Source organism: Columba livia, chromosome 1, assembly GCF_036013475.1.
Source record: "Columba livia isolate bColLiv1 breed racing homer chromosome 1, bColLiv1.pat.W.v2, whole genome shotgun sequence".
Classification (NCBI taxonomy): Eukaryota; Metazoa; Chordata; class Aves; order Columbiformes; family Columbidae; genus Columba; species Columba livia.
The window spans coordinates 144,334,078-144,346,570 of record NC_088602.1 but is presented as its reverse complement, the minus strand read 5'-3'; the positions used below and the strand labels follow the sequence as shown (position 1 = coordinate 144,346,570).

The following is a 12,493-nucleotide window of genomic DNA, read 5'->3' as shown; positions in this document are numbered from 1 at the left end:
GCTCCTTATTGATTTTCAAAAGCTATTATCAACCTGAATCCAGCCACAAGCAGTTTGTTTGGTGACTATAAGTTTTGTTCTGGTTTTGTTCCTATGTACTTGATAATTTCATGGTAGAGTGCCTCCTATAACAGCTCAAAGTTTTGCTTTCAAAATATTTCATTAAAAAGTCTAATAAATTAAGGATTTTTTGGCCCACTATGTTGTATCCTCCTCTCACAGCAACACTATTTGGTGAATGTATGATTAGGTCCTAATGGAGCAGTACAAAACTCACTGTAATAATTTGTGGTAGTGGAAATTCAGCAAAAACATTTATTTTGGAGGACTGCACTCATTTGCTACAATACATTAAGATATCTACTGTCTAAGCTAATTAGAATAAAATAGGTCAACAATTTATAAAGTGAACACCTGTTCATCTATGCTACCAATAGCCATTGAACAAAATTATTACATCTATATCAATCATTTAGTTCCACATAACAGAAACAAATAATTGCTACTCAGCATTGTCAAAAGAGTAAAGCTTCACGGTTTTAAAAGACACCAGCTCTGCCTCGACATTCATTCATGATAAATGAGCCTCATTTCAGCATTTGTTGAGCGGCAGGAGACCTTTATCCTGTGACATTGTTCTATTCCACCGCAATGATTTCTTAATTGTCTCTGTCATCACTAGTTTGGGGCTTGTGATATGTTACTGGCCAAATTCAGTTTTGGCTTAAGTGGGTACAATCCCATTTACTCACAACAGAAATTATATCCATTTGTGTCAGTACTGACCTTAATTCTCAGTTCTCAGCTCTTAACCAGTACCTCATGATTTACTTTCCTTGTTCACAGCAGATGCTGGAAAATGTACTTAGAAAACTAATTTTTACAGTTAGAATATGCTGTTCAATACACATCTGTGGATCAGCCTTACCCTGCTATCTTCCTCCTTGCTGCCTGTCCTTATTCTGATGGAGAAAAAGGAAAGCTGCCCTAAAAGGGTGTCTGACATCCTACAAGCCAGGTGTGCTGTTTGCATGGTGAGATCTGTTCTTTGAAGGTCTGATTGTGGCAACAGGAATGCAGTACTCCTCAGTCATCCTCAACCAAAGCAGTCCCTTAGGTAATTAAAAATTAATTACGTTCTCCCTGCTGCTGTGCCTAAATATTTTGTACTTAAAAAAATGCTGAACAATATTTTGGCTAGATCATGGGACCATAATAATGTGCCCAATCATGAATATGAGAGAGCCTGTTTTCCACCTAGGTCACGGTAAATAAATTCTGTTAGGCTTAGAAGGATGTTTTCTATTCTCTAATAATTTGTATTTTTTTTTTTTGTTCAGTGAGAGAAAGGAACTAATCTCTCATAATTCTAATTGACACAACTTCAATTTTGCATAATCAGTCATTTCAGGGATTTCTTCCTAGCCCGTAATCACTGCTCTCCCTTTAGTTTACAGTCAGGGGAATAAACCAGAAACAATGCTTTGAGACACTGTATTAGCAAATGTGGAGCCATGTTTATGGGGTCTTTCATTAGCAAGAAACATGCAATTGCAACTGACTGAAGAATTTGGTAGGGATAGGGGCTGGCAGTGTGTATGGCTTCCCAGAAGGGTTGGGAATGGAGCACACAGGGCCATGGCATCAGTTTTTCCTCCAGTACTGATTGACAAAATGTCTGTCCAGTACTGATTGACAAAAAGTCTGGTGCACTGCTGCACCTCTTTGAAAGGTTGACTTTTAATTTCCACTTGGCCTGAGGGAAGTCAAATTTCCTGGTGGACTCATCCTTATATAGTAATTGTAGTTTTGCAAATGGCATAAATGAATGCAAGGAATGCTGATTCCTTCCACTCCACCCGAAACTCTGGTTACCCATCTTCAATTAATTATCATATCACAATGTATAATAATTACAATTTTCTTGATCTAGTATGCGAGCACTGAGGAAACTAACAGCAGCAGAACCTGCCCAGAGGTCACAAAAATTGTGAAGGCTATCTCAGGGGTGTTTTAATTTAAGTGCACTGTATGTGTGTGTGTGTGTATATATATATATATATATATATATATATGTATTCATGTTTGTGGAAAAATATTTTTTTCAGTTATTTTGAATTTGCTGTCATATTGGCCCACCACAATGATAGGATTTCTGTGATGTATACACAGATTAGGAGTACATCTGGATATAGGACAGTATACCCATAGTAACAACTCAAGCAAGTAAGCCAATGTTTGAAATGTGGCTGAATCACAAATATTCGTATCAAGTTTTTATATCAGGATTTCTAACTTGCAATTTAATTGTTGAGTATATATATGAGTAGTATTTAAATAAACAAATGCTGGTGAGGCACATAGTTAAAAGGGTGTGAGCAGAGACAAACATTCTTGCTAGTACATCTTGGTCTCTAAACCATGTGATTCACTAACTTTCACAGGCAACTTCTCTTGATATCTGGTGTCTGTGTCCCTAGAGAAAGGTGTCGTAATATGTAATTCATTCACAAAATACCTATCTGAGAAGGAACATGACAGAACTGTGGAGGATGCTTTACCATTTCAAAGTCCCTTAAGAAAATCCATACCTGCAAAATGGCACTCCTACATTTTTTCAGAATTAGTTTTCACAAGTACTTTTTATTTTAAAAATCTGAGCTTTTCCCAAATAGTTTACAAGGCACACACTGAAAGGCAATAAATATAATGATAAAATAATGAAATTATTATTTAAATCAGTCATATATTAAATGACTGAGAAAAAACTTCTGTAGTACTCTAAATACAGCACCCTCCCATTCACTGTAAAACTCAGAAATCAAGTCACAGTTTCAGGGTAGAAACATTGCCAAATAACTGTGAACACTAAGTGTTTAGTGTTCCCTACTTAACGGTGAATGATGCCCTTGGGGAGAAAACTCTGAGAAAGTGAACTTTAAAAATGCAGGCTTTAAAGCAAAAGGAGAAAAAAATAAAAGCAAGATTTTTTGTAAACTTAAAAATTTTTACACAAATTCTGAATCTGGCACTGGAGGCAGCAATCTCTCCTCCCAGTAAAGATAAAAATATGGCCAAGCTCCTCTCTATATCTAGTAATCATTTGATTTAATGGAAAGGAGCCTGCAAAGAACCCACTTCTAGGTCTAGTCGTGAGACTGCTACTATATTCAGGTTTTGATGAGGTTTTGAGTTTTTGCTCTATTTCAGAACAGCCTAAAAGCTTTTTAAAAATACATTAACAGATTATGACACTATTGTGCCAGTCCATCAGCTAAAGATCAGTTGGAATTCACAGCTCATGAGTGCTTAAGACCTAGGTCTATAAAAGAAGACTGTAGAAGAATTTATGGGTAGGATTAATCTTACCTACATTTAATTATCTGCAGTGTAAATGCATGTATTTCACCTGTCATTTGTTTATAGCTTATGGACAGAAGTGGATACTGTACCATGATTTATCTGAGCCCTCTTACTTGTTTACCTTAAGATGAGGTAAATTTGTTCCTTAGCATACCTATTCTTTTCCAGTGACTGTGAAAGGGATGACAAGCTCAGACAGGCACATGAATCCAAGTACAGGGTAATAAGTCCAGTGCTGTGATTTAGAATGTCAGTTTTCTGAGCTACTGGCACTTGTAGAAATCATCAAAATGTTGCATTGAACCATGAAACCGTAGAACCAAGATGTTCTGGGGAAAGTGACTTGGCTTTCACTAGCATCTCAGTTCCTCACACAGTTTGATCTCATGGCGGGGCTTGGATTTGTTTCCTGATAAACATAATCCATGATGGAAGCCACAGGCCAGGACAGTCCCTCTGTCCCCTTGCACAACCTCCTCCTTCAGCTACTCATCTTCTGGGAAGCCAAAATCCTTCCACTGATCTCCTGCACACAGTGTCTGCTTTGACAGACTGCCACAGCCATAGAAAGGCAGAAGAATAGCTTCTCGGTGGTATGGCTGGAAGTGGGGTGGAAATGGGACTGGTTTGGGGTGGAGGACTAAAACAATTTATGGTCTCCCTGCCTAACCTCTCTTCTCTGGAGCAAACATACTTCATTTATGGAAGGTGTGATTGGGACTGGAAGGAATATACAGAGGCTCCATTGTGGGTCCTAAGATTGTTATAGCAACTAGATTATTAAGTACTGATATGATATTTGTATAGTGCCCATCCTCACCAGGAAACACTCTCCTTTTTAAGTTGCTTGAGCAAAAGAAAACAAGCTCTAATAGATCTGTCATGCAGGAGCAGGGTTTGGTCCCTTACGAAACATGATTGAGACCACAGGGTTTCTAAAGCTCCCTAGCAATGGCTAGCTGTCTGTGAGATGAACGGTTGATCCATGCAGGTCTCATGAGCTTAACAGTCAAAAAGTAACAGAATTCCTGCATATAAATGGGCCCACATGGGCTGCACATGTTACAATTGGCAGCTCCGAGATGTGTAGAGACCCCACTGTTTATACAGTGGCTTTGCAATTACAACCCTTGCTTACAAAGGGGAACTACCTTCTTAGGGAATCTGTTATTTTCGCTGAAGCCACACATTCTAAGCGTTGCATGACAGTGTGTTAGAGCAATGAGGAAGAACCAGGAATTCCTTAGGCTGTTAAGCTGCCTGAATGACAGCAGAATTTGGACTGAAGATGAGAACTGACCCACAAAGCAAATGCGTGTGCCTGCACTTGTATGCGTGTTACATGCATTGCATATGAGGAACAAAGCTAAGTTGTAATTACCTTTGCTGCAATTTTCTACATCATAAATAAGATAATATCATTTCTAAATAGTAACAATCTGAGTTCATTAGAGAGGGCAGTAAGACTGGTAGGTAGCGAACTAATTATTTTATATTGGTATTTTTTGTGGAAGTGATGGTGAAATTCATGAACTGAAAGTGGTTTTCCTGGGAAAATCAGCATGCAGACTTAATGGAAATTGCAATCTCAGGAATCTGTCATAAAAAATTTAGAAAAACTTGCAGTACACAATGTTTATGTGATATATGGTGAACAAATCTGATTAAAATAAAGTGTAAAACAGAAGAAAGTGTCATGAGTATGAGTGGTAGTCAGTCAGCTACTTGAGTGGTGAGACTTACCAACCAGAAGAGATTCTTCAGAGCAACTGAGCAAAAACATTTGAAAAGATGCCATTGAAAAGACAGAACCAAACAAAAGGTGGGTAAACTGGGGAAATAAAAGAAAAAGCAATGCATGAAGTTATGCCTGCTCTGACTACCAAAAAACACCAATACATCAAAATAAGCAGCAAACATTGCTTAAAAGGGAATTATAAGACACAAAATAAAGCAGAAAGGCAGGCTGGAACAGGAGGCCGAGGTTAATACCAATGTATTAGGGAACAGCGTGTTGAGTAGAGAGAGAATTAGTGAAGCTGACTAATAAAATTCAGAAGTGCTTAGTTTTGATTCAAGAGCTGGTGACACAACATATTTATTACAGTATGGAGAGAGTTTGGGGTTACATTCTATTGGCAGGAGATGTCTAACTCATTCATTTTGGTTGGCGATACCAGATAGCTTTCATGCTTACCCACACTTAGTAAAAAGTATGCTGAGGAAGCATCATGTTTAGCTGTTTTTATCAATCATCTCAACCAAAAGATCTGTACATCCTTTGGATGGGAGCAATGTTAGATCATATCAGAGATGACCTGGTTACTTTGAAACACAAACATGCCTATACTATCCAAATAAAACAGTATGTATGCCTACAGTTCTTGACCAATTTTTTTTAGCACTGATTAAAATACTATACACAATGATATATTTGACACTTAAAAAATACAATAATACAGGGCTGTAAAGTATGTATTTTATTTAATCTCAATTGAATAGAACCATGATAGTTCATGGTTGATGACAAGTTTGCTGAACTGTAAGAATTCAATTGGCATTCAAGATGGACATCTCATTTTGACTGTTGCAGAGATATATATATGCATACATATACAACTATCTATATCTTTCTGTATCTATCTGTATCTATAACTGGTTTCTCAGTGTCCAAGTTTCGACCACCCACTGCTTTTGCTTTCCCTAATTTATTATTGTCCTATAGTATTAGAAGTTGTCTGTGAAACTGATAAATATGATACAGTATGTACTTAGGACCAATAAAAGGCCACTTGAACTAATGAAAAGGTTCTTATCGACTTCTAGGGGTTTCGGAGGAAGATCTCAAGAGATGTTTGTTGCTCAACAAATGCTCTGGATTTCTGCTGTTATATAATCCTAGGTCATTAAAAAAATCTTATTCAGAAAAGCAGAAACAGAAGGAAGAAACACAACATTTTTTAATATATATGTGTCCACATACACGTAATACACCTATCTTTGAAATAGTAAATTTACTCTAAGGCCTTTAATATCTCAATACATATACCTTTTAATAATGTACAACTGTCTAACATGTTTTGAAGGCATTATATCTTTGGGTACTAAATAATTCATCACTTCATCTTACTCTTCAGTAGAGGGCACTCAGAACAAATCATATATCAAAATAATGTAGAAAAGACACTAAACATAATTCAAGATATTTATTAAAAAGACTCCTGTGTCTTAAACAACTACTATATTTACATATGTTTTATATGATAAGCAACTGTATGAAAAGACAAAACTTCACAACACTTGAGCTGTCGCTTGTGCATATTCTTACGTATTTCACAGCATGATGTAAGCAAGCTATTAAACTCTGAGAAAGAGTGGTTTGTTCATTTTTATGGATTAACTAGTCGGGGTCTAATAAAAAATTTAACAACTTTTTAATGAACTAAGCCTGTCCTCTCTTTCCAGACATAATGAATAGTGTGTATAGGTCTTGGCAATAGGCATGATTCTCTTTTTGGTACAGATAATTTAAAATATGCAAAGTAGAAAACATTCAGGCTTTGTTTTCAGCAAAATCTGATCTGTTAATAAAGAAAATAGGGTCCCGATTCCTGGCTGTTTTTATCTAGCTTTTATACCAGTATATGTCTAATGAATGCAGCTATCACACCATTATAAAAAGAGTAATACAGTGTGGATCTGGATAAGCAATTTGATTATATTACATTTTGTAAAGAAACACTGCAGAGTCAAATGAGCTTTTCAGAAAATGCTAATATTTAAAATAACATTCAAGAAAAGAATCAACCTTTGTCACTTAGAAGACATTTCCAAGGGGATGTAAAACATAACAAATTTCAGGAATGAAAACTCTTGATACCTTTCATACAGTTATATAAGAGCTCCATTTGATTCTAGAAATAGAAAATAACAACTATGTTTCTTTGGGGTTTTCATATTTGTACAAACATATAAACTTAGAATATGTATCGGTATTCAATGAAGTTAATGCTTTGCGAATTTATTATATTAACATATGCATATGGTATATGTTCCATAAACATATGGTTTAGTTAGTTTTTGTTCAGGAAGGGCTTCCATGCTTACATGGAGATTAACATCTATCATCTACTATGTCTGGATTAAATCTAGAAACTGAGGTGTGTGTGAGGTCTGTATCTACATAGAAATAAACGTCACTCACAGAATTTTAATTATTTCTTCAAATGATGATTTTATACCTTTTTTATACATTTTCTGTCCTTGTGGAATGTTAAACTGCTACAGTTTACCTACAAAAGGGATACATCAAGGCAGTAAATTTTCTTATACTTTTCCCAAAGCGTAATTCGAATTTTATCTGCTGAAGGAGAAGGAAATTCCATCTGCAGGCTAATTTTTTACTGGGGCGTGACTTCTTGAAAAATGGCCATGCTAAGGTGAATCGTTAGCTCATGATTTTTGAGAGTCAGTGACTAGAAGTACTGACTTTAGCTATGGATGCTATGAATTTATTTTACCATGTAATGCACCTCACTAATACTGCACTACCCTTGCTGTGCTAGTGATAAGTTTCTATTAAACTAGCAATGGTAATCATCTGGAACCAGGCATCAGTTCTTAGCGACTAACCACTAGGTATTAGCAGGAAAACTGCAAACTCATTTTATTTCTGAACTGAACTGGCACCAGAAACTGAAGCTGCTTCTGTAGAAGTAAAAAGCTAGAAAGCTAATCTACCATACTGCTAACTCTGAAGGTTTAGCCAGTGCTGTATCGCTGTGTGACATAATTCAAGGCTTTTAATTTTTTTTTAAATGTATAACTCTGGTGATTTAGATATTGACTTTAAAGATCTTCCTAGAAGAAAATTTATTATATTATCTCTCCTTCATGTCAGAAAAGTACATACTGTGAAATTAAAGTAACACACCATTTCTCAGAAAAAGAAGCTAGTCTGTGCTCTGGCTTTAGGAGGCGGGGGGGGGGGAATCTTTATCACAAAGTCATCTAATATGTTTTATAAATGTACATGTTGTGTTTGAAGAAGATTGTGATAGAGGGAACTAACTAACTAACACTTTAAGGGTGCCTAGTTTAGAGGTTTATGTAACCAATTATGTTAAGAAAAAACAGAACCTCATCGAATGCCAAGATAAGAAGTTTTATAGCACCTAGATGTAAACTTGAGGCACCTAGCTGTAAACTTGAGAAGACGAGATAACGAAGATTTACAGCAAAAGGGGGGAACCAGTCTGCTTTCAATCGACTTGGCAGCTTGGGTTCCAGTCAATTCAACATAATGAGATAAAGGTAAAAAGTTGACTGTGACGAAGCTAAAGGAGCCTTCATCCAAAGACCCCCAAAGACCCCTCCTCGAGACCAAGTGACACTGCGCAGGCGCAACAGGGAGGGGTCAAGGAGGAGACTATGGAAATTATTACCTGGGACCCATTTTAAGAAGAAGCGGGGAAAGGTTATGAATATGTATAGGCATTCCTGGGGTTATTATGAATATGTAACACCTTACACCTTTACAGGCTGGAGATTTGGGCGGGGAATAACCCGATGAAATTTAACAAGGGAAAGTGTAGAGTCCTGCATCTGGGCAGGAACAACCCCAGGTTCCAGTATAGGTTGGGAAATTACATATTAGAGAGCAGTGTAGAGGGAAGGGACCTGGGGGTCCTGGTGGACAACAGGATGACCATGAGCCAGCACTGTGCCCTTGTGGCCAGGAAGGCCAATGGCATCCTGGGGTGTATTAGAAGGGGGGTGGCTAGTAGATCAAGAGAGGTCCTCCTTCCCCTCTACTCCGCCCTGGTGAGACCCCATCTGGAATATTGTGTCCAGTTCTGGGCCCCTCAGTTCCAGAAGGACAGGGAACTGCTGGAGAGGGTCCAGCGTAGGGCAACGAAGATGATTAAGGGAGTGGAGCACCTCCCTTATGAAGAAAGGCTGAGGGAGCTGGGCCTCTTTAGTTTGGAGAAGAGGAGACTAAGGGGGGACCTTATTAATGTTTATAAATATATAAAGGGTGAGTGCCATGAGGATGAAGCCAGGCTCTTCTTGGTGGCAAACAATGATAGGACAAGGGGTAATGGGATCAAGCTGGAACACAAGAGGTTACGCTTAAATTTGAGAAAAAACTTCTTCTCAGTGAGGGTGACAGAGCACTGGAACAGGCTGCCCAGGGAGGTTGTGGAGTCTCCTTCTCTGGAGACATTCAAAACCCACCTGGACATGTTCCTGTGCGACCTCACCTAGGCGTTCCTGCTCCAGCAGGGGGATTGGACTAGATGATCTTTTGAGGTCCCTTCCAATCGCAAACATACTGTGATACTGTGATACTGTGATATTGTATTTAAACACACCTCCTATTGTTAGAAGGTGGCAATGAATGGTGGAACAACCGCCCTTGCCCCCAATGTCAAATAAACATATCTGCTTTATAACCTTGTGAGTTGTGAAGTTTTATGACTTTACAGGTTGTAAAGTTGTTTCTGTGCGTCAATTGTGACCTGAAAATAAATAATTTATACATCTTTGAAATATGTATTTGTATATAGTATTTTATGCATATGTGCTAGTATTTTAGATTCCCACTAGGACACGTAAGACTGCTTTGGGAATTCACATACTAAATAGAAAAATTGAGTATTTTTTGTTTTATTTTGCATAGAAGTACCTTACTTTATAAATTCTAACAACAAGCAACTCCCACAGGATGCACCTACAGCCCTGTTTTTGTGCAGATCAGAAGTGCAATTCTAGCTGTCCCCTTTCTCTGTGCTTTGGTTTGCATCTTGGGGTGGTCTCAGAACTGTGGATTGAGTTCCTTTCCAAAGAAATGAACTTGGAAGAAGAGATCCAGAAGTGTGTTCAGCACACTTCAGTCACTAATGAGTACTCATTAGTCCTTCATTCATCAGCTTAAACCTCCTGAAACAAATGACATGGGTATTGGGCTCTCAGTACCATAGGTTCCACCCTGTTGGTCTCTCCTATTGTGATGCGCTGTTTGCTAACACAGGCAGTGCCAAAACAACCCAAAATCTATATACTTCAGACATCTTAAAAATTCTTGTTAGTATTTTTTGGTTCACAAACTGTGCAGAGGCAGTTTATCACAAACATTTGAAAGCTGAAATTTGTGCTGTGTTGGTTGATTTAGAATGTGTATTCAGATCAGATGGTAAGCTTCGTATCCTGATTAACTGAGGATGGGAATGGAATATTTATGTTTATAAATTCACAGTTTGTTTTCCACAAATATTCTCCAGTGGTCACTTAAAGTTCATTGTTTTATATATTTCTGTCAAAAAGCAAGTTTGTTCTAATAGTCAAAACCAAAAAGGTTTATGATTATAAGCCATGTGAGAGAAAAATAATCTTCTTAGAAACAGTTTAACATTCTTTGGCCAGGACTAATTTGTTCTGCATGCTTTTTCAGCAACATAAAACATAGTTTTGACTATTTTAATAGAAATTTATAATGTTAGTATATTAATAACCACAGGAAAACTGATTATCTTTACTTCAAAAAATAAAACGTTAATGACGGCTGGAGGAATCGTTGTCTTTTTGCATAATGGCATGAACTGTAGCCACAAAATAAAATACCAAAAGAGAAGACTTTTTAAAACATTTTTTTCTAACACAACACATCTTACATTGTTGAAAATACTATTTTTCAAAATGTCTGTTCCCATTTAACTTTATATGTCATATCCCTCATCCAAACACAGTTGTAAACTGTCTTATGGGTATTTTTCTATTAAGACACCATACCTGCTTAGATAAATGAATAAAAGTGGGAATGCAGGAGAAACTGTAACTGCCTGTTCCCATCAAAAAGTTTCCAAATGCGCACAAGTTTTAATGGATGCCACAAAAGCATGGATTTTTTAGGCCTCACAAGGAGTTATAGGCATCGCAAGGAACATTCTTTATATGGATACATTTTAATTTAATCTTAGTTCTTGAACAAAATGTATTGGCAGAAGAGCAAACACTATCCTGCAATTTTGTTTTACATGATGCTTTGTTGCTGGGTCTCTGTGTAGGTAAAGTAGCTCGCCAGCACAAAGCCTTTTGCAGAGCTGTGGTCTTTGCACTGCTTTAAAGAAAGTGATCTTTTCACCTAATCCATATTCAAGAGATTTAGAGGTTGAATGGCTCAGTTTATCAATGGTACGCATAAAGCAGAACAATTACCAAGCTATATAAAATCAGTCATGTGTTGTTTATCACCTTCTATTTTCCAGCATTCAGATAGAATTGTTGTCACACCAACTTTTGCTGACGTACCTGAAAAAAATACACACCTTAAGTTCTTGTGTGATGAATGAATGTGCCCATTACTCATATACATATTTTTTTAGTCTTGCCTTTTATAATTCTATTTAGAGCTTGCCTTGAAATAATACATTCTGGAAGAAAGGTTTTTAGGACATTCAAATTAGATATATCCAAATAAATGCTTGTAGTTTCAAGTCTATCTCAACTAGTCATCCTATTTCTTAATTTCTAGTAACAGAATTAAAATAACATCGGTCCTAGAATGGGTTATGCCTTTTGCAGGCTCTGGGGAAGAGACAATGGGCCTGAGTGCATTTTTATACCTCCAGAGTAGATATTAAGCATTTGTAACCTTTCCTATGTTTGAATTATATTTGACTATGCTGTAACTTTTTACATTCCCTTATTGACACAAATCAGTGCAAACATTTCAGCAGAAATAAAGAAAAAAAAAAGTGTATTTTTTTGTGCATATTCATATTAGCCTAATCATACCAGCATATGCATGATAAGGAAGAAAAAGGAATGCAGTCACAGCACTGTTAAGCTGCTTAATACCAGTGTCCATCTAGCTCCATGTCTACTTTCTGACAGTAGCCAGTATTTGATGCTTTGAGAAAGAGTGGAAGAAACATGTCAAAAGCAGTATGATTGTTCACCATCTGCCAGGTTCTTGCCACCTTCCTGATCTAAGGTTTGCATCCAATTTACTGTGTTAATAGCCACTAAAGGACTTCTCCTTCCTGAATTTTTCTCATCCAGATCTAGTGTCAGGACCCTTCAGGTCAGTTAGCTCCATACCTCTTATTTGAAAAAGAAAAAAAAAGAA

General features: G+C 37.1%; 1 long non-coding RNA gene across 5 annotated transcripts in view; it reads left to right on the top strand.

Annotated features, from left to right (window-relative positions):
- LOC110359264 (uncharacterized) overlaps nt 1-12,493 on the top strand; it is a 41,939-nt gene that overhangs the window by 6,855 nt on the left and 22,591 nt on the right. The gene's annotated exons all lie outside the window — the stretch shown is intronic.